Source organism: Amia ocellicauda, unplaced genomic scaffold (genome assembly GCF_036373705.1).
Source record: "Amia ocellicauda isolate fAmiCal2 unplaced genomic scaffold, fAmiCal2.hap1 HAP1_SCAFFOLD_108, whole genome shotgun sequence".
NCBI classification, from domain to species: Eukaryota; Metazoa; Chordata; class Actinopteri; order Amiiformes; family Amiidae; genus Amia; species Amia ocellicauda.
The window spans coordinates 126490-145026 of NW_027102673.1; the positions used below are offsets into that span (position 1 = coordinate 126490).

An 18537-nucleotide genomic window follows, 5' to 3' on the forward strand; every position below is an offset into this window, starting at 1 on the left:
TATGGGATGTCCTGTATAGAGCTGCTGTTAGGGAGTCAGTCAGTGAGTTGCACTGGGCAACAGCGGCACTTTGTACTGTCAAAAACAACACAAAAACAGCTATTGGGTTTTGCTGATTTCTATACATAAGCAGCTAAAATTGGACATTGTCAACCTCGCCTCTAAAATATAAAAGTGCGCACACGACCGGGGGTCACGGTGCCATAGCTTGTGTTCACCTAGAAACTCGTCCGGCAGCGGCGGACACAGCGGATTTCAGTGCAGACGCGTTTCAGCAGCGACACGTTTCCATCACACCCACCGGCACCGCGTCCAGTTTGCATATATAATGTTGCTTGATATGGGATTTTCCGCTGCTGATGTGTGGTTGTGAAGCAAAGATATGTTTGAGTCCAAATCTGCCTGATTTCATGGAGATTTTGAGCTGTTTTTTGACTTGTCTCCAGTTGTTAAAATCTTCCCCAGAACCCGCACCCTGAATTACTCAATCGTCTTCGCCCTCATTTTTCAACACTAATTTTGTGCAGTGCACAGTGGGACAAAGGGAAATGGTACAGACTTTAATCTAATAAGACACAAAATGCTTGAAAGTTTCTATTATGTTTATCTATATGACTACAATAATCTTTAACAAATTAAAATGTAAGTGGTCTGAAACAGTTTTAATACAAATATATACATTTATTTAACCAGTTGATTTTTGTACTTTGTGAAATGAATGTACTAAATATAAGCAACGGGGTAAATGACTAATTCACAGATTTAGTCCATGTCTGGACCTTGACTATACCTTGACCAAGAAATGTGGACCCTGACACAACATAATTGACTACCCCTGCTGTAGAACATTGCTACATTATGCATATTGCACTAAGGTGTCTGTAATATCATTTTTTCGTGCAATACTTTTTTAATACTGTATTTATAATTCATTTTATGTCACTTGTTTCTTTAAATTATGTTTTTATACTGTTTGTGTGGGGGTTTTGTTTCTAAAATAAAGAAGATCTCAAAGACATAAAGCTATGCAGTCTGTGAGTGTATGAACACAATGACCCTGCGATGCAGGGGGCACCACTTAAAATCTTGCCTAGGGCACCAAATTGGCCCTGTGCGCAGCAACTGACGTTATGCAAACGACATCCAGCTGGATAGTGAGTATGGGGTGAAAAGAGCAGGAGAGACGGGAGAGAAAGCAGGCAGCAGCGTCATTGTCGCAGAATATTGAACATATGTTCAAAAACACTGCCAAACAGGGTAAGGTTGTTATATGTACTACCTAATCTAACAGTTGAGATAGATAACGCTAACTACGTGCTAGCAAACAGTCGTCAACTCCACGCAGAAGGTAGCTAATGTTTTTACTCGTGTGTGTCTGTGTCTGTCAGGATTACACAAAAACTACAAGACCGATTTTCACAAAACTCAGTGGAGGGGTGTAGCATGGGTCAAGGAAGAACACAGTAAATTCTGACCATTATCCATCCAGTGGGACTAGCTAGCTACAGTGACCGATTCAGAAGATTTTTACCCTGAATATGTGTGATGTGTCGGTGCTCCATTCACGTGTGTGTGTGTGTGTGTGTGTGTGCATGTGTCTGTGTGTCTGTGTGCGTGCATGCGTGTGTTTGGACTGAAAAAGGTGGTACATGATCTTGGTAAGCAATTTGACAGCATTGTAGTAAATATTTTCGGTGCATCAAAAAGCGTCCTCGTTAAGATACCAGCAGACAAGCTAATCCAGCACAAATTATTGCATAAAAAGTAACCAAAATGAAGTATTTAAACCTCATAATTGAATACAAAATGAGGGGAAAAACTGCAAAAAGGTCCACTTTTTGAAAAAAAGAACCCCCCTTCCACTAGGCTGGCTACGGGCCTGTTGCAGGAGATGAGTGACAGCAGAAACAGCGCACACTTAATAGCGCTCTTCCGGGTCTTTCCGGAGTTGCCCGAGTAGCTCAGTCGGGAGCGCGTCAGACTGAAGGTATGAAGCCCCAGGTCCGATCCCTGGCTCTGGCAATGAGCTACACTGTTTCCACTTCCACACTTTTACTCTGTACAACAATCTGACGCAGAGCAACCATGATTTTACAGCGAAGTGAAATCATGGTCACTCTGCTTCAGATTGTTCTGCAAAGTAAAAGCTTTCATTACATGTCGTGTAAAAAAAGTGCAAAAGTCCAAAAGTGTCTTGACAAGTGTTGAAATTAAAGCTAGACCCACGCTAACGCGATTCTTTAAATCCCAGACGATATTTAAAATGGTGGGCTGCTCACATTTAATGACAGGCAGGATTTCACGGAATTTAGGTCTTTTGCATCATGATGCCCCAAAACAACTATTGTTATTTGAGGTATTTGAATCAATACTTATGAAAATCAAAATCAAAAACTCAAAATAATGTAACTTGTTTTCGTGGATGTGCTCGACTCTCATTGGCTGCTGCCGGTCTCGGACCCGAGTCGCATCTTTAATATGAATTGTGTTGAATCTACTCGCCTGCCTGGCGAGCTGCAGGTTTGAGCAGAGGGCAGCGGCTCATCGGTTAGGCCCCGACCTGCTGCTTTCTGTTCAACCGGACACTTAATGACTCCATTGAATGAACAACCGGCTTAGATTGTACTTTTCAAATTGTGTAAAAAAGAGTTGGTTCTTTAATATGTTATTCATACAATTCTATGCTTAACTTAAACCCTCTACAGTTAAAAATAATGAAAATGCTCTGATTAAGGTTCAATTAAGCAATCGAGAGCTCTGTTGGAACAGATACCACAGGCAGTGCCCATCTTGCCCATCTTGCCAAAGACTATCAACATCAATATTATTAGCATTAGTAATGTAACTATTCTCAATTTCCCAGCTGAGCTCACAGACACTTTCACTGACCCCCCCCTCCTTCCTGGGGGGTGAATCCCTTCCTAATTGATAGGGTATTTCTGTTAGTGAAAGGACTATTTCCATACAATTTCATGACTTTAGACTTTAAACTATATCTCATTCAATGATTTATTTATTTTACATTAAGTTATACCTTCAGTAGCTTCCTTATTTTCCCTCATATTCCATTCAACCACCATCACAACTCTCATGCTGAAAGTGGCAGCACATGTCTTTCACACATATCAAACTCCCTTTTTCCAGCTTCCCAAGCCTTATTAACTCTTAAACCCCTCGTCAACTTCCTCAAACCTTCCTCAACATCGCTCAGACCCACTAAATTGCTCTGTATCCTAACAGCTGTTCTTTCTCCTTTTCCTAATTTCTTACAAGAAAATTCAAGTTATATTTATTGACATGTATTATTACTATTTATACACACATTTCACTCCATTATTTTAACTAAAATATTTACTTAACAAAATATCTTTTAGAAAATAAGCCTTTTAATTGATTTCAATAATGATTCCCAGGTACCTCAGGAAAACAAAGTTTCAAAAAATGTGTCCAGTCAATGATTTCCCCAATGAAGAGTTTGCGTGAGCACTAAGACTGTCCACCTGCGCGGCTCATATGTCCTTATTGTGTCAACTTCCTCCTATTGAAGTCCAATCTACACCGGTACATGTTCAGAAGAACTGTTCCCGAAACCAGATTGAACTGATCAATAGTTAATTTCTTACCTACACACTGTATTTAGGGATCTTATATCTGGGAATTTCAAAAACTCTTCATTGTGGAACTCACAGCTACCAAATGACCCTTTAATTTCCTGGAGTATCTGGTTATCTATTGAAGACTCTGTATAGGAAGTTGAAGAAAGTGTTTTGTGATAATTATATAATGTTTTATATTAATACTAGCATTAGAAGTAGTTTTGTATACAGACTGAGCAGATTCGATTTAGCAGGACAAGTAAAGGGTCAACAAGGTTGATTTGTTAGAAACTCCTGTCAGAAATGAAAGATCACCCAGTGCCGAAATAGCCTACAGATGTCTGCTGAGAATTTGTTTATGACTTAATCATTTCTCCAGATAGGCAGGAATTGTTTCTGTTAACGAGCGATTGACACTAGGTAAATGACGACCGTGGGATCGCATCTTCCTAGTGCACATCAAAGACGGACATCTGCTTTGGATCCATCACCTCTTCACGGGAGGACAGATCATAAAACGGACCCGGACCTGTATCTTCTGATTGGATGAACGGCCATAAGATGTTACGTCATTTTCCTATAAAGCTGCACTCATGTTGGTAAACATTAAGTTCTCACTGAAGGAATTATGCCTGACGTGGGGCTTCCGAGCGGCTTGATTAAAGTTCTATTTGCTTTATCTCCACGATTTCTCCACTTATTTCCGAGACGGTTCTACATCTATGTATTCATATCTTCACCATATTTTACTGTTTCCTCAGATTCCCATTTCAGAAATTAGCTCAAATTCAATTTTCAACATTTTATTTTGTAGTTCTGGTTTGTAAAATAGTATTTTATTTTTATTTTCTCCTTTAAATGGTTCAATGTTAATTTAGCTCACTTATTCAATGCTTGTCATTTTATATTTCTATAGTATCCTTCAAATTCGTACCCTTTGACTATTTCACTCATCTTAAATCCAAGGTCTAATTTTAACATTTATTTCAGGTATTTTATGCTGGCCCCAAACATTTTCTGAAAATAAGACTATAATATATAACTATTCTGTTTACATTCTCCTGCCTGGATTTTACATCAGGCTGTCAGGGCTGCACCAGAGTGCTGCTCCTGTGGATTTCAGCCTTTCATTTCCCTTTAATTTGACTTTATAGAATTTGTCCATAATATGATTTTTAACAAACAAATCCTTGTCCTTCTGGGTCTTAGACGACACCATTACTATTTATTTACTTTATTATTACTTTATTTTTATTATTTAGTGTATATTGTGTATTACTTTAACATTATTCTCATAATAGAATATATAATTTATTTATAATTTGTGATGCCTTATGCACTCTATATGCACTCTATATACAGTTAAATGTTTAGATCCAGCCTGGAGCTGAACCTCTGGAGCCACTGGGGAGCTGTTCAGTTGACGGGAGCTCTCTGACTCTATTTTAAATCTATATGTGTTTGTTTGTGGGATTATGTGTATTTGATTACATGTTTTCATTGTTTAAACTTGGTTTTATACAAGTCCTTGCCCATAGTAACAGTTTCTTTGCTTTAATTTATGAATTTATGGTTAGACTTAAACATACTGCTATTAATCAGTCTGTGTAACAGGGCCAAGTGAGTGATTGATTGATTGGATTTTGCTGATCCTATTAGCTATATTCCAATCAATTGATCTAAAACAGCAATTAACCCGTTTTTTTTTTGTTTTTTTTTGGCTTGTTGTGAATTTTGGCTTTACATTGAAGAGTTTGTATTGTGTTTTTTTTTTAGTTGAAATTGCTGTTGGAAGATCGTATTTTTTTTTCGCCACACTGCTCGGCCGCACCACTCGCACTGACTGAATGTTGTGTTGAGGTGTGTGTGCTGCACCAAACGGGAGCACCGGGACAATGTCATCATACGCAGCACATAAACACAACATTCATACTTTTATTCTGTCTTTTTTTTTTTTTGGATTGTTGTGAATTTTGGCTTTACATTGAAGAGTTTGTATTGTGTTCTTTTTTAGTTGAAATTGCTGTTGTAATTGTGGTAACTTATATTGGTGTGTTTATTGTATGGTTTATCTGATGTTTATATTGTGGTTTCTTTTCACTTACATTGGTGTTTATTGTATGTTTTTTTTTAGTATTTCTTTAATGAAGGTCAATTGCGGTTTTATTATAATAATTGGTCGTATGTATTTGAGGGAGAAATTAACTTAACTGTTTAATGGATATTGACTTTTTATGGATTGTTTAGTGATACTGTGATTGTTATTCTATTTGCCTAAATTGCACATTGTGTACCCAGCGTATTAAATTGGTTATTAAAAAGACTTGGTTATATACTTCCTCTTGGCTTTTCACTCTCCCTTTACATCACTAATTTTAGCTTCCAGGGTTATTCGACCGGACCGTCCGGTAAACCAAAGGTGGTGGCAGCTACACGCTCCTCTGTCAAATCCAGTTAGGACACGACCTTACTAGGACAGGTTTCGTTACAGTACATATTGATGATCCTGTACTGTTATCCTTACCAACAAAGGCAGATGTGACAAATGAATGCATAACAATAATATTAGTAAATTGGGTTTGATGTATAAGGTGTTGTAGATTATGCAATAGATCTCAACGTCATTTACTGATAGACATCACTCTTTATCACTTTCACTTTTGAAGGAACTGCTTTGTATTCTGTGTATTGTTTTATTGTAGTGCTGCTTCCTTTCTTGGCCAGGTTTTACTTGCAAAAGTGATTTTATTCTCAATGTAAGCTCAAAGTCAAATAGTTTAAATAAGAAAACAATGTATTGAAATGAGAACATCATGAACCTGTGTAATTATGCTGAAGGACAAGCACTGAAAGCAGAGAGAATTTTGTGTTTGGCATTGAATAGCCTTAAAGAAAACTATGCCGTTTTTGGAAACTTTCATATTTAAGTTGAATGTAGGTAAAAACATTCCAGTCACTCTGAAGAGAGAATACAGTTTACTGTGCGAATAAGTAGCCCCTGAATTGAAGATAAAAATCAAAAGTGCTGTTCGTAATTAGTTTACACTTTTACATCAGATGTCTTGTTTTTGCTTTCCAAATTGAGGAGTTGTGGCATATAATGTAAATGAAGTTACTTCACTAGTAGTGTGATTTCTACGTTGTGTATGTGTGTTTGTATATATGAACTCATACATTTTTTAAAGATTGTATTTGGAAAACAAATTCAGGTATAGCACGTGTCCCCCTTTTGAATGGGTTCTATATATAACATTTTAAAACGAATGATTCTGTATAGAACGCTATGTTTGGGGGTTCTTCATGTAACCCCTTTGAAGGGGTTCTACATAGAGCCATAAAGGGATCCACCAGAGCGATTACTCGAGGAACCCTTTATGGTTCTGTGCAGAACAATTTCTTCTAAGAGTGTGGAGTGTCGCCACACAATTTCTCTCAGAGGGCTTTTGACCAATGGCAATCCAATCCTGAATGACGTCACCACTATCCTGTTGTACTTTATGGGAGAGATGTATTAAGTAGTTTATAATGAGAAGAATAACAATAATCACCTGTTTTTCATAGTTGCCTATAGGTTTTGTAGTTTTGTATCCATTGTCTCCTTCATATTAGGAAAGGAAGTTGATCCATAGCCTACTCAGAGACAACTGAGAGTTGGTCTCTGAGCAGCAGCACAAAGGGGTCGAGTCTCTCAATGTCCGTGTGTTGGAGATATTCCACCATATTGGTCCCAGCCTTTAAAACAATGTTAATGAAAGGTACTCACAGTCATTTTAAATATTACATCCTGTAGTGTTTCCTTTCAAAATATGATCTTATTATGACTTGAACTAAATAAATCCTTTGACCCACTAATACCAAATTACAGTTAGGGGGGCCACAGGTGTGATTTGAAAAAACGATCTTCCATGTCTTTCTGTTGTGTTTTGACCTGGGGATCTGTAATTGTCCAAGTGGCTACTGCACATGTACTTATTTTATATTAAATGTGTTATTTAATTAGGCTTGGTTCTGGTGAGCATGTACAAGACGTCAGCTTTTTAAATAACTGTGTGTATTGGATCATACACATTTTAGAAATACTCTCTCAAACTTCCCGCATTGGTACCTCACCAGGGAGGTAGAAAACAGCAATAGCATTGAAAAAGTGTGATTGTAGTTCTGCTCTTCTGCAATATATTTCTACAAGATCAAGAACGGGCTCTGAAAACACTGAGGGTACAGGACGAGGACAGCGAAGCAATGAGCAACACTTGATACAGGATAAGAGCAACGGATACTTAGAATTTATAGGTGTAGGCCCCGTAGTAAAATATTCCCATCCGTTTTCATGGTACAATACTTTGATAATGACCCCCAATAGTCTTTCAAATGCCAGAATATCTGATAAACATTTTTTTTTCTGAATTGAAAACCCTAGCTGGCTATGCATTCGTTTGGCACCATCTAACATTTCGGAATCTGTGCATTCTTTACCCTTCCACAGGCGGTACACACTGGCAGCAAAACATAAATTGTTACCTTGGTTTATGTCTATTATTTTACTAAATAAAATACCTTTTAAGCGCCTCCGCGCACCACCACCACCTTGCATATTTCTAATCACAGTGACCGTTATTCGCAAACTCCCATGTGTTAGAATTTCGGTGTGACTTTGTAGTAAATTAGCTATGCTCTCTAAGAAATCTGCAGCGTCCAGCTCCCCCACATTTCGCCTCCTCGATTAGAAAGGATTATTTAATGACCCCGAGCTCGGTCTCAGCTGTACAAAATCATTAGGACCCACATTGTGTGATATTTCATTTAGCAATCCTTGCACAGCTCCATGCACAATACGGACAGCATTCATATAAGATTGTACCAGATCCAGGTTCACAAACCTGAATTCTTCATAAAACTCCATATCCCGAAACCTATTAATTTCTCGGTCATAGCGACGAATAATCTCCAAAAACCCCCGAGGAGGGTCCCCGCCAACGCCACCCTCAGCCATTTGTTCATCATTTTCATTATTCATCTCTAACATTGCAGCATCACCACCCCCAATCTGATTATCATTGTTATTAGCTACCGATGCTAGTTCCTTAGATACATCCTGATCTATATATTCCTGAATTTCCAAGTTTACCGGATGGCCTCCCGTCTGGAGAGTGTGCAACAGTGTCTGTGACCGTGCTAATTGTGACACATTTGTTCTAAATTTAAGCCTACGCAGCATTCTTTTCGCAGCATTAATTTTATTTCTCATTACCCCCCTAATTACACAAGCAGACTGACAGTTTTTGTGCTTCTCCTTTTTCATTGTTTGTCAATTGTTGTTTTCAGAATTGGTTGTTTTTTGTAACAACCCTTCTCGATCGTGCAGAGACTGATTGATTCACAGTGTTAATTACAGATTCATCAAACTCTCATCAGAAACGGGGCAATTCCCTATTTGTTTTAACAAATTTGTCAAAACATGTATTTTGCACTGAGCGGTGTTTAACGCCTCCACAAGCTGACTTGCTTGCTTGCTAAACACCAGGGCCCTACAATCACCAGGGGTCTGTATGTCAACACAGGGTGATTGATCACATTTCATCTCAGTATCCCCACTAGTGGTGGCTTTAACCGTGCTTTTACCCCGTTTACCTCTTTTTACAGTAGCGGAGCTCGGTCGGTTCACTTTCACACATTGCACCCCCACATCGGTGGTGTCGTGTGCCACCCGGTTTGTCTTACTCAGGGCTTTTCTGGGCGCTGTGTTTCCCCTTTGTGTGACTGGTGGCTGTCTCCCCCGCTGTAGAACGGACCTCCCTTTATCAGCACGATCGGATCTCTTCAGCTGTTTTCCACTTGACACGCCTCTCAAGCAGGGCAATGCAGGCTGTGCCGCATTTTTAGCTATAATAAAACAAACATGTCAATTACACTTTATACAGTGACTTTTCACTACATTTCGAACAAATACAAAATATAATAATATTATTATTATTATTATTATTAATAACATTGGTAAAAATGGTGAATGTTACACACCTCCATTCAAAGTTTGCTCTGTGACTTGGGGTGGGTGGGGGAGTGCTTAGTTATGTGGGTTAAACAACTGTCAATTCAAAAAACAAACATTGGTCCCATAAATGTACACAATATAATGTTTTAGAAGATGTAATTAATTTATAATATATAACAACTTGTTCTATGGCATACCATGGAATCTGAATAAAACTGGCCATTAAACGGACCCCATCATCATCAAATGGACCCCAGTCAGATGCCATTATGAAGAGTGTGTCCCTTCATATATTATATTGGATGTGTAAAATTAACTGCTTGGAGCGGCTTATTTATGGGGGGGCAAAATGGTATTTCATAATTTTTCTAAGAATCACACAAAATTGTATTCCACATAACATACCAGGAAACCGCCAAAAATGTTGTTCTCATTACAGAATTCAGTTGGGGCGGAATGTTGGGGTGTCTATTTCACTCCGATAAAGTTGATCTCCAACAGACATCTGTATCTATGCGTGCTATGGTCATGGTCTCACGTTCAAAACAACGTGTACACACTGGGTGAGGTGACCATTTGGAGAGATAAATTGTTATCACATATTTGTTATGGACACGAGCCTAATGGGTACAAATGACTGTACCCACGTGGCACCCATACACGCACCCAACTCCGTCCACACTCCTCCTCCTCTGTATAGCCACTGCCCCCCATTTACCCACGTGTCCCCACACACGCCCCCAACCCCGCCCACACCCCGCCTCCTCTGTAGAGCCGCCGGCCACCATTTACAGTATAAAGAGCATGCTGGTAAACACAGAAAACATGTCACCCGTTCGGGACAGAACAGGTCTGCGGTAACTGGTGGAAACCCCCATAGCGCACTATGGCTACACCAGCTAAGAAGACACCCCCTAGCGACCACGCTGCTGATGAAGATGCGGGGGCACCTAACACAAAATTAAGATGGTCGGAAGACAGGGACCCAAAAGAGGTAACACTTTATTTTACTTTAAAAACGTGTTTAGAATATTATTATTAATTTTAAACGTATGCCGGTGTTTACATGCTGTTAGGCCGTATGTGTGTATATATGAATTTCAATGCAAAGTGAATTTAAATGCATGTTTTCTTCTTTGTATGTTTATCAAAAGAATAGTGTCAGCGCTCCTCCTCTGAGCCCCAGGGATGCTCTCCCAATGTCTGATGAAGACGAAGGTGTCAACACTGGTGATGAGTCTGAAGATGATGACAAGGACCATGAACATGGCAGGGAGGATAAAACCTCAGACACTGATGATGGAGTTGGACCATCAATGGAAAGAGAGGTAAATATAGAGGTCCTACAACTGTGTTTAGTTGTGTACTTCTTTACTGACCGACACACATTACAGTTTTAAGTGTTATTTTCTTTTCTCTTCATTAGAATAGTGGAGTACCAGACACCAGTGATATTGATTCCTCTGTCAACTCTTTAAGACCCCAAACAAGATTGAACATTGCATGCTTCTGTTCTTGCCTTGCTAGAACCCACAAGAGTTTTGATTCAGACAGGGAAGTTCCGAGATATAATTGTAAAAACTATGATGATCATGTAACACTAGTGATGACACACACCATAAAGGGCATTATTGCGCTAGTGTTACAACATTGTATTGGCCGTGAATTAGTTGATAAGTGTGAGGCCTGTCTGATAGGTGACCCCAGCCAAGCACAGCATCTCTGTCTAACTTTAGATCACGAGCAAGGGAGTGTCTGGAGTAGTGTCGCTCTTATATGTAACAAAATAAGTGTCACCCGCTTTCTAAATGTTGTGTTATGTGTTGCACGTGCCCTATGTGGGCTATGCATCACCAGACAGACTGAGAAACAAGTGAAATCTCTTTTGCATAGCTTAGAAACATGCACAAAGGAATTAATGTTTAGTTCCCCCCCCCGCTGTACCGAACCCATAACGAACCGAGACTTCAAAACCGAGGTACGTACCGAACTGTCAGTTTTGTGTACCGTAACGTTACACCCCTAACAAATGCTGTTAAACGGCATATTTGAAACAATACATTTTTGGGAAACAGTCGCGGCTATCTAAGTTTATTTATTCAACGTTGCAGAACCTGAAGGGGAGGGAGTCATATCTCAAAGGAGATCTGATAACACTTTATTTTAAGGGGCCAGAAGTATGCATTAGTTAAGCACAAACACACTCGTAATTAATTTTTAACTTTACATATTAGTCATTATTTATTAAACATTTGAAGGATCCACATTCATGCAATAAATAAACATAAACCTAGTAATTAATGATTAACCGAATGCACAGTAAATGCATTTTAGCCATTATTTACAACTTAGCAAACCATATATTATTGTAGTGTTATGTTGGGTGTATTTTGATAAGAGCATTTTAGCTCTGAGCTGAAGCACTGATCTAAAGAAGACCTCTCCCCCCACCAAAAGTTATCAGATTTCCTTAACTCATCAGCTTGGAACTGGTTTACATCAAAGTGACAGTTTTGGGGAGGATGGCACCGAGAATAGGCCAAATAGTTTGGAATCCTGCTATGAGATAGGAGAAAGGGGCCTGTAGGTAATAAAAACTCTTTGAAGTGGACGAGAGCCGAAATCCCGACATAGAGCTACGAACCCGGGCCAACCGGCATTTCCAAAAGATGGCATGGATTGACATCAGTCATAAATCAAGCCCCCCTCCAATAGGACACTGGGGGCTGAAACCGAAATCCAATCTAAAAAAATCAAGAACCAATCACCTATTGATCTGACAGACTATAAAGAACAGCGCACGGTCTCTCTCTCTTACTCTCTCTCTCACCTGAACCAGAAACTCGCAACCTGTAGCTCTGTTGCCAGAACCGGAACCAGAAACCAACCAAGTCTTTGCCGGCAACAGAAGAATTAAACTGGGAGAAGGAGATTGAGCCGTACGAAGAATTCTTTTAAAGGACTTTATTAAATAAAGAACTTTACAGACCCACCTGATCAGTGGAGTTTTACAGCTGGACAATTGACTAAGTCGACTGAATACGAAAGTGCCAGTCATTTAAATAGCTATTTGAGTCTTAAGAAACTTGACCCTTGGAACGAACAGGGCCCTGCTTTCCTCAAAGACTTTGTCTTCAAGTAACTACGGTGGAACCCTGCTTACAAAGAAGATTTTGTGCACAACCTTGGAGCCTTCAAACCAATGGAAAATCTGTTTGGAAAAGACTCTACATTCGCGAAACCCCAACTTCCAGGTGCATCGACTGAGTGGAAGTTCTTGGACAAAGCTGAACCGGACTGCCTTTGTTCCAACCACACGGACCTCGTGCCGTGTGCTGTTATCTGAGCCCGAAGCCAGAGAGGCCTCTCTGCGACGAAGTTCAGATAAGTTTAACAGTTTGGAGTTTGTGATTCATGACATTTAAGAAATCAATTAGAAATGTTAATCTGTGATTCATAACTCTAGAATGTGTAATATCATTTAGTTTTCTTAAATATAAATGTGTGTTGCATTCAACTGTTTTGTTGATAATTTTAGAAATAAAATCTGTCAACGCCGAGAAATATCTTCTCATTCCTGTTTAACTGTTTAGTCTGAAATTGACACAAGTCAATAGACGTTAGATTATTGGTGGCCCTGCCTATCCTTGATCATTGAATAATAATCAGTTAAGGGAAATTGTGGTAACAAGTAATGATAGGATCTTTCTCGGCACCTAAACGTAAATGAGACTGATATATATATAACGAGAAGTTACCTGACATAAATACTAACCTGCGTAGTTATTTAATGTCTGACTAACAATACTAACGAGAGACTCACCTTCGTCTTACTAACCGGTATTGTAGTTAATGTGTTTATAACCTTTTTTGTTTAACGATTTGTGTGTTATCATATGCGATCCCATGGTCTTTGATTTGGTCACGGAAGTGATTTGTCTTTGATTTGTTGATCTAGAGTTGAATTTTGATTAGCTTTTCCCTTTTGTATAATTAGTGTAGTGCTACATTTAGTCTTTGTTTTTGAATAAATTTAACAATTTATATCTTTGGAATTGGTGTCTGTGTCCAATTATTACAGAAATTGAGTTCTACAAGATTCCAGGATTCGTGATAAGGTGATACTATAAATTCACTTCTTAAATTGAAATTTATAAGTGTACCTTACGATACAACTGATAGCACTGCAACTCAGTGTAGGTGTGCGTTCAGTCCGGCAAACACAACATTTCAGTTATGAAACGCTTTCTACAGGTGATGTATAAATGTAATATTTTCACACATTTGAATAAGTTTGATTTGATACAAGATTTATGAAGTTGACCAAACAAAATGACATAATATTTTTCAGGGGATAAAAATCTCACGACACAATTGGGTAGTCCTCACGGCACACGGGTTGAAAACCACTGAGCCAAGCCACGGTGCTTCTTGGCTTTGCACGGCCACTGAGACTGCCAGGGGAAGACGGTGAGAAGCTTCCCTTCGATAGCTCAGTTGGTAGAGCGGAGGACTGTAGGTTTCAGGCAGCGGGCATCCTTAGGTCGCTGGTTCAATTCCGGCTCGAAGGAAGGCGTGATTATGGTTTGACATCGGTTTTGGACGAGCTCCCAAATGTCAAGCCATTGGAATTGCATGAGGACAAGGAGAAAACACCGGAAATTCGGATTTGCTGTGGAGAACTCGCATTGCCCAAACATCTCATATGCATGTGACCCTTTTCACCCTGAGCCCAGTTTTCTAAACCGGCCAGAAAGCGGTCTGGAACAATCATGAAGCCAACACATTGTGAAGCACTTCACTGAAGCCCGGGTAGCTCAGCCGGTAGAGCATCAGACTTTTAATCTGAGGGTCCAGGGTTCGAGTCCCTGTTCGGGCGCCTTGTTGACCGAGGGCCATGATGGTGAAAAGCCTGGATGGCCTTCCAGGTGACAATGAAATATGCAGTTGCGTCTAGGCAAGGTGTCTAGTCCTCTTTGCTTCTTTCGGCAAATATCCAGCCTGGGCAAGTGTTGTCTTCCAGAGGCAAGTCAAGCCAGGAACTCTGAGAGATGTTTTTGCCGTTGACGACGTGTCACTTTAGAACAGCACAACATGCATCTCTACTTGACTTGGCACAATCTGTGAGGGTTGGGCCAACACAACGTGTCCACACATTTGCAGGCGTCTTGAAATACTTGGAATGACCTGTGGCCCCATGCCATGCAGAAGTCCACAGCTATGCGTGTCAGCATGCTCTGCTCCTCATCCCCAATGTGCCACTTGTAAGAACTTTGTAAAAAGCGACAGAGAACATGATCAGCAAAGAAACACAATTCTCCTGAGAACGACAATCATCGTGCCGATCGTAATCTCAGTGCATACCTGGATGCCCAACAAGCCAAGCCAGTGGTTCCCAAGCGTTGTAATGCCACGGCACACTTTGCTGAGACCAAAAACCTTCGCGGCGCACCAACATGAAAAAAAAAAAAACGGATTTACTAGGTATTGTCTCACCTGAATGGCAACAGGCTGCTAAAACTATTATCACACGCACATTGCATGTTAAAGTATGTCAGTAAGGGAGTAATTTAAAGGGCAAATGTGTGAAGTGCAAGGAGTGGCCCTTAGTGGTTAGGTAAAAAAGTACACAGACAAACTAAATAATCCCTTGATACAAATCATTTATTTAGTGCAGACAGACCAAGACCAGCCACAATAAACTATTCGCAGTAAATATAAATTCACAGCAAAATAGGTTCAGTTCACAATATCCTATAACAAGCTGCACAAAGGCAGCGCTAGCAGTGGAAAGAACGAAGAACTGCAGGAGAAATGCTCATCAGCTTGGAACTGGTTTGCATCAAAGTGACAGTTTTGGGGAGGATGGCACCGAGAAGAGGCCAAATAGGTTGAATCCTGCTATGAGATGTCTGGAGAAAGGGGCCTGTAGGTGATAAAAACTCTTTGAAGTGGACGAGAGCCGAAATCCCGACATAGTGCTACGAACCCGGGCCAACCGGCATTTCCAAAAGATGGCATGGATTGACATCAGTCATAAATCAAGCCCCCCTCCATTAGGACACTGGGGGCTGAAACCGAAATCCAATCTCAAGAACTCAAGAACCAATCACCTATTGATCTGACAGACAATAAGGAACAGTGCACAGTCTCTCTCTCTCTCTCTCTTTCTCTCTCTCTCTCTTTCTCTCTCACCTGAACCAGTAACTCGCTGCCACAGCTCAACCTGTAGCTCTGTTGCCCGAACCGGAACCAGAAACCAACCAAGTCTTTGCCGGCAACAGAAGAGTTAAACTGGGAGAAGGAGATTGAGCCGTACGAAGAATTCTTTTAAAGGACTTTATTAAATAAAGAACTTTACAGACTGCGCATGCCCGCCTGTGCCCACCTGATCAGTGGAGTTTTACAGCTGGACAATTGAGTAAGTCGAATGTATATGAAAGTGTTCAGTCATTTAAATAGCTATTTGAGTCTTAAGAAACTTGACCCTTGGAACGAACAGGGCCCTGCTTTCCTCAAAGACTTTGTCTTCAAGTAACTACGGTGGAACCCTGCTTACAAAGAAGATTTTGTGCACAACCTTGGAGCCTTAAAACCAGTGGAAAATCTGTTTGGAAAAGACTCTAATTTCGCGAAACCCCAACTTCCAGGTGCATCGACTGAGTGGAAGTTCTTGGACAAAGCCGAACCGCACTGCCTTTGTTCCAAACCACACGGACCATGTGCCGTGTGCTGTGATCTGAGCCCGAAGCCAGAGAGGCCTCTCTGCGACGAAGTTCAGATAAGTTTAACAGTTTGGAGTTCATGATTCATGACATTTGAGAAATCAATTAGAAATGTTATTCTGTGATTCATAACTCTAGAATGTGTAATATCATTTAGTTTTCTTAAATATAAATGTGTGTTGCATTAAACTGTTTTGTTGATAATTTTAGAAATAAAATCTGTCAACCCCGAGAAATATCTTCTCATTCCTGTTTAACTGTTTAGTCTGAAATTGACACAAGTCAATAGACGTTAGATTATTGGTGGCCCTGCCTATCCTTGATCATTGAATAATAATCAGTTAAGGGAAATTGTGGTAACAAGTAACGATAGGATCTTTCTCGGCACCTAAACGTAAATGAGACTGATATATATATAACGAGAAGTTACCTGACATAAATACTAACCTGCGTAGTTATTTAATGTCTGACTAACAATACTAACGAGAGACTCACCTTCGTCTTACTAACCGGTATTGTAGTTAATGTGTTTATAACCTTTTTTGTTTAACGATTTGTGTGTTATCATATGCGATCCCATGGTCTTTGATTTGGTCACGGAAGTGATTTGTCTTTGATTTGTTGATCTAGAGTTGAATTTTGATTAGCTTTTCCCTTTTGTATAATTAGTGTAGTGCTACATTTAGTCTTTGTTTTTGAATAAATTTAACAATTTATATCTTTGGAATTGGTGTCTGTGTCCAATTATTACAGAAATTGAGTTCTACAAGATTCCAGGATTCGTGATAAGGTGATACTATAAATTCACTTCTTAAATTGAAATTTATAAGTGTACCTTACGATACAACTGATAGCACTGCAACTCAGTGTAGGTGTGCGTTCAGTCCGGCAAACACAACATTTCAGTTATGAAACGCTTTCTACAGGTGATGTATAAATGTAATATTTTCACACATTTGAATAAGTTTGATTTGATACAAGATTTATGAAGTTGACCAAACAAAATGACATAATATTTTTCAGGGGATAAAAATCTCACGACACAATTGGGTAGTCCTCACGGCACACGGGTTGAAAACCACTGAGCCAAGCCACGGTGCTTCTTGGCTTTGCACGGCCACTGAGACTGCCAGGGGAAGACGGTGAGAAGCTTCCCTTCGATAGCTCAGTTGGTAGAGCGGAGGACTGTAGGTTTCAGGCAGCGGGCATCCTTAGGTCGCTGGTTCAATTCCGGCTCGAAGGAAGGCGTGATTATGGTTTGACATCGGTTTTGGACGAGCTCCCAAATGTCAAGCCATTGGAATTGCATGAGGACAAGGAGAAAACACCGGAAATTCGGATTTGCTGTGGAGAACTCGCATTGCCCAAACATCTCATATGCATGTGACCCTTTTCACCCTGAGCCCAGTTTTCTAAACCGGCCAGAAAGCGGTCTGGAACAATCATGAAGCCAACACATTGTGAAGCACTTCACTGAAGCCCGGGTAGCTCAGCCGGTAGAGCATCAGACTTTTAATCTGAGGGTCCAGGGTTCGAGTCCCTGTTCGGGCGCCTTGTTGACCGAGGGCCATGATGGTGAAAAGCCTGGATGGCCTTCCAGGTGACAATGAAATATGCAGTTGCGTCTAGGCAAGGTGTCTAGTCCTCTTTGCTTCTTTCGGCAAATATCCAGCCTGGGCAAGTGTTGTCTTCCAGAGGCAAGTCAAGCCAGGAACTCTGAGAGATGTTTTTGCCGTTGACGACGTGTCACTTTAGAACAGCACAACATGCATCTCTACTTGACTTGGCACAATCTGTGAGGGTTGGGCCAACACAACGTGTCCACACATTTGCAGGCGTCTTGAAATACTTGGAATGACCTGTGGCCCCATGCCATGCAGAAGTCCACAGCTATGCGTGTCAGCATGCTCTGCTCCTCATCCCCAATGTGCCACTTGTAAGAACTTTGTAAAAAGCGACAGAGAACATGATCAGCAAAGAAACACAATTCTCCTGAGAACGACAATCATCGTGCCGATCGTAATCTCAGTGCATACCTGGATGCCCAACAAGCCAAGCCAGTGGTTCCCAAGCGTTGTAATGCCACGGCACACTTTGCTGAGACCAAAAACCTTCGCGGCGCACCAACATGAAAAAAAAAAAAACGGATTTACTAGGTATTGTCTCACCTGAATGGCAACAGGCTGCTAAAACTATTATCACACGCACATTGCATGTTAAAGTATGT

The 18537-nt window shown here is 40.3% G+C and overlaps 4 non-coding genes across 4 annotated transcripts; all 4 read left to right on the forward strand.

Moving 5' to 3' along the window:
* The first annotated feature begins 14067 nt into the window (after positions 1-14067).
* On the forward strand, positions 14068-14156 carry trnay-gua (transfer RNA tyrosine (anticodon GUA)). Its single transcript is given in 2 exon segments — positions 14068-14104; positions 14121-14156. It is a non-coding gene; the product is annotated as a tRNA-Tyr (tRNA).
* Positions 14157-14391: 235 nt separating this feature from the next.
* trnak-uuu (transfer RNA lysine (anticodon UUU)) lies at positions 14392-14464 on the forward strand. The gene has a single exon. It is a non-coding gene; the product is annotated as a tRNA-Lys (tRNA).
* A 3000-nt stretch (positions 14465-17464) lies between these two features.
* trnay-gua (transfer RNA tyrosine (anticodon GUA)) lies at positions 17465-17553 on the forward strand. The gene is given in 2 exon segments: positions 17465-17501; positions 17518-17553. It is a non-coding gene; the product is annotated as a tRNA-Tyr (tRNA).
* A 235-nt stretch (positions 17554-17788) lies between these two features.
* On the forward strand, positions 17789-17861 carry trnak-uuu (transfer RNA lysine (anticodon UUU)). Its single transcript has one exon. It is a non-coding gene; the product is annotated as a tRNA-Lys (tRNA).
* Positions 17862-18537: the final 676 nt, after the last annotated feature.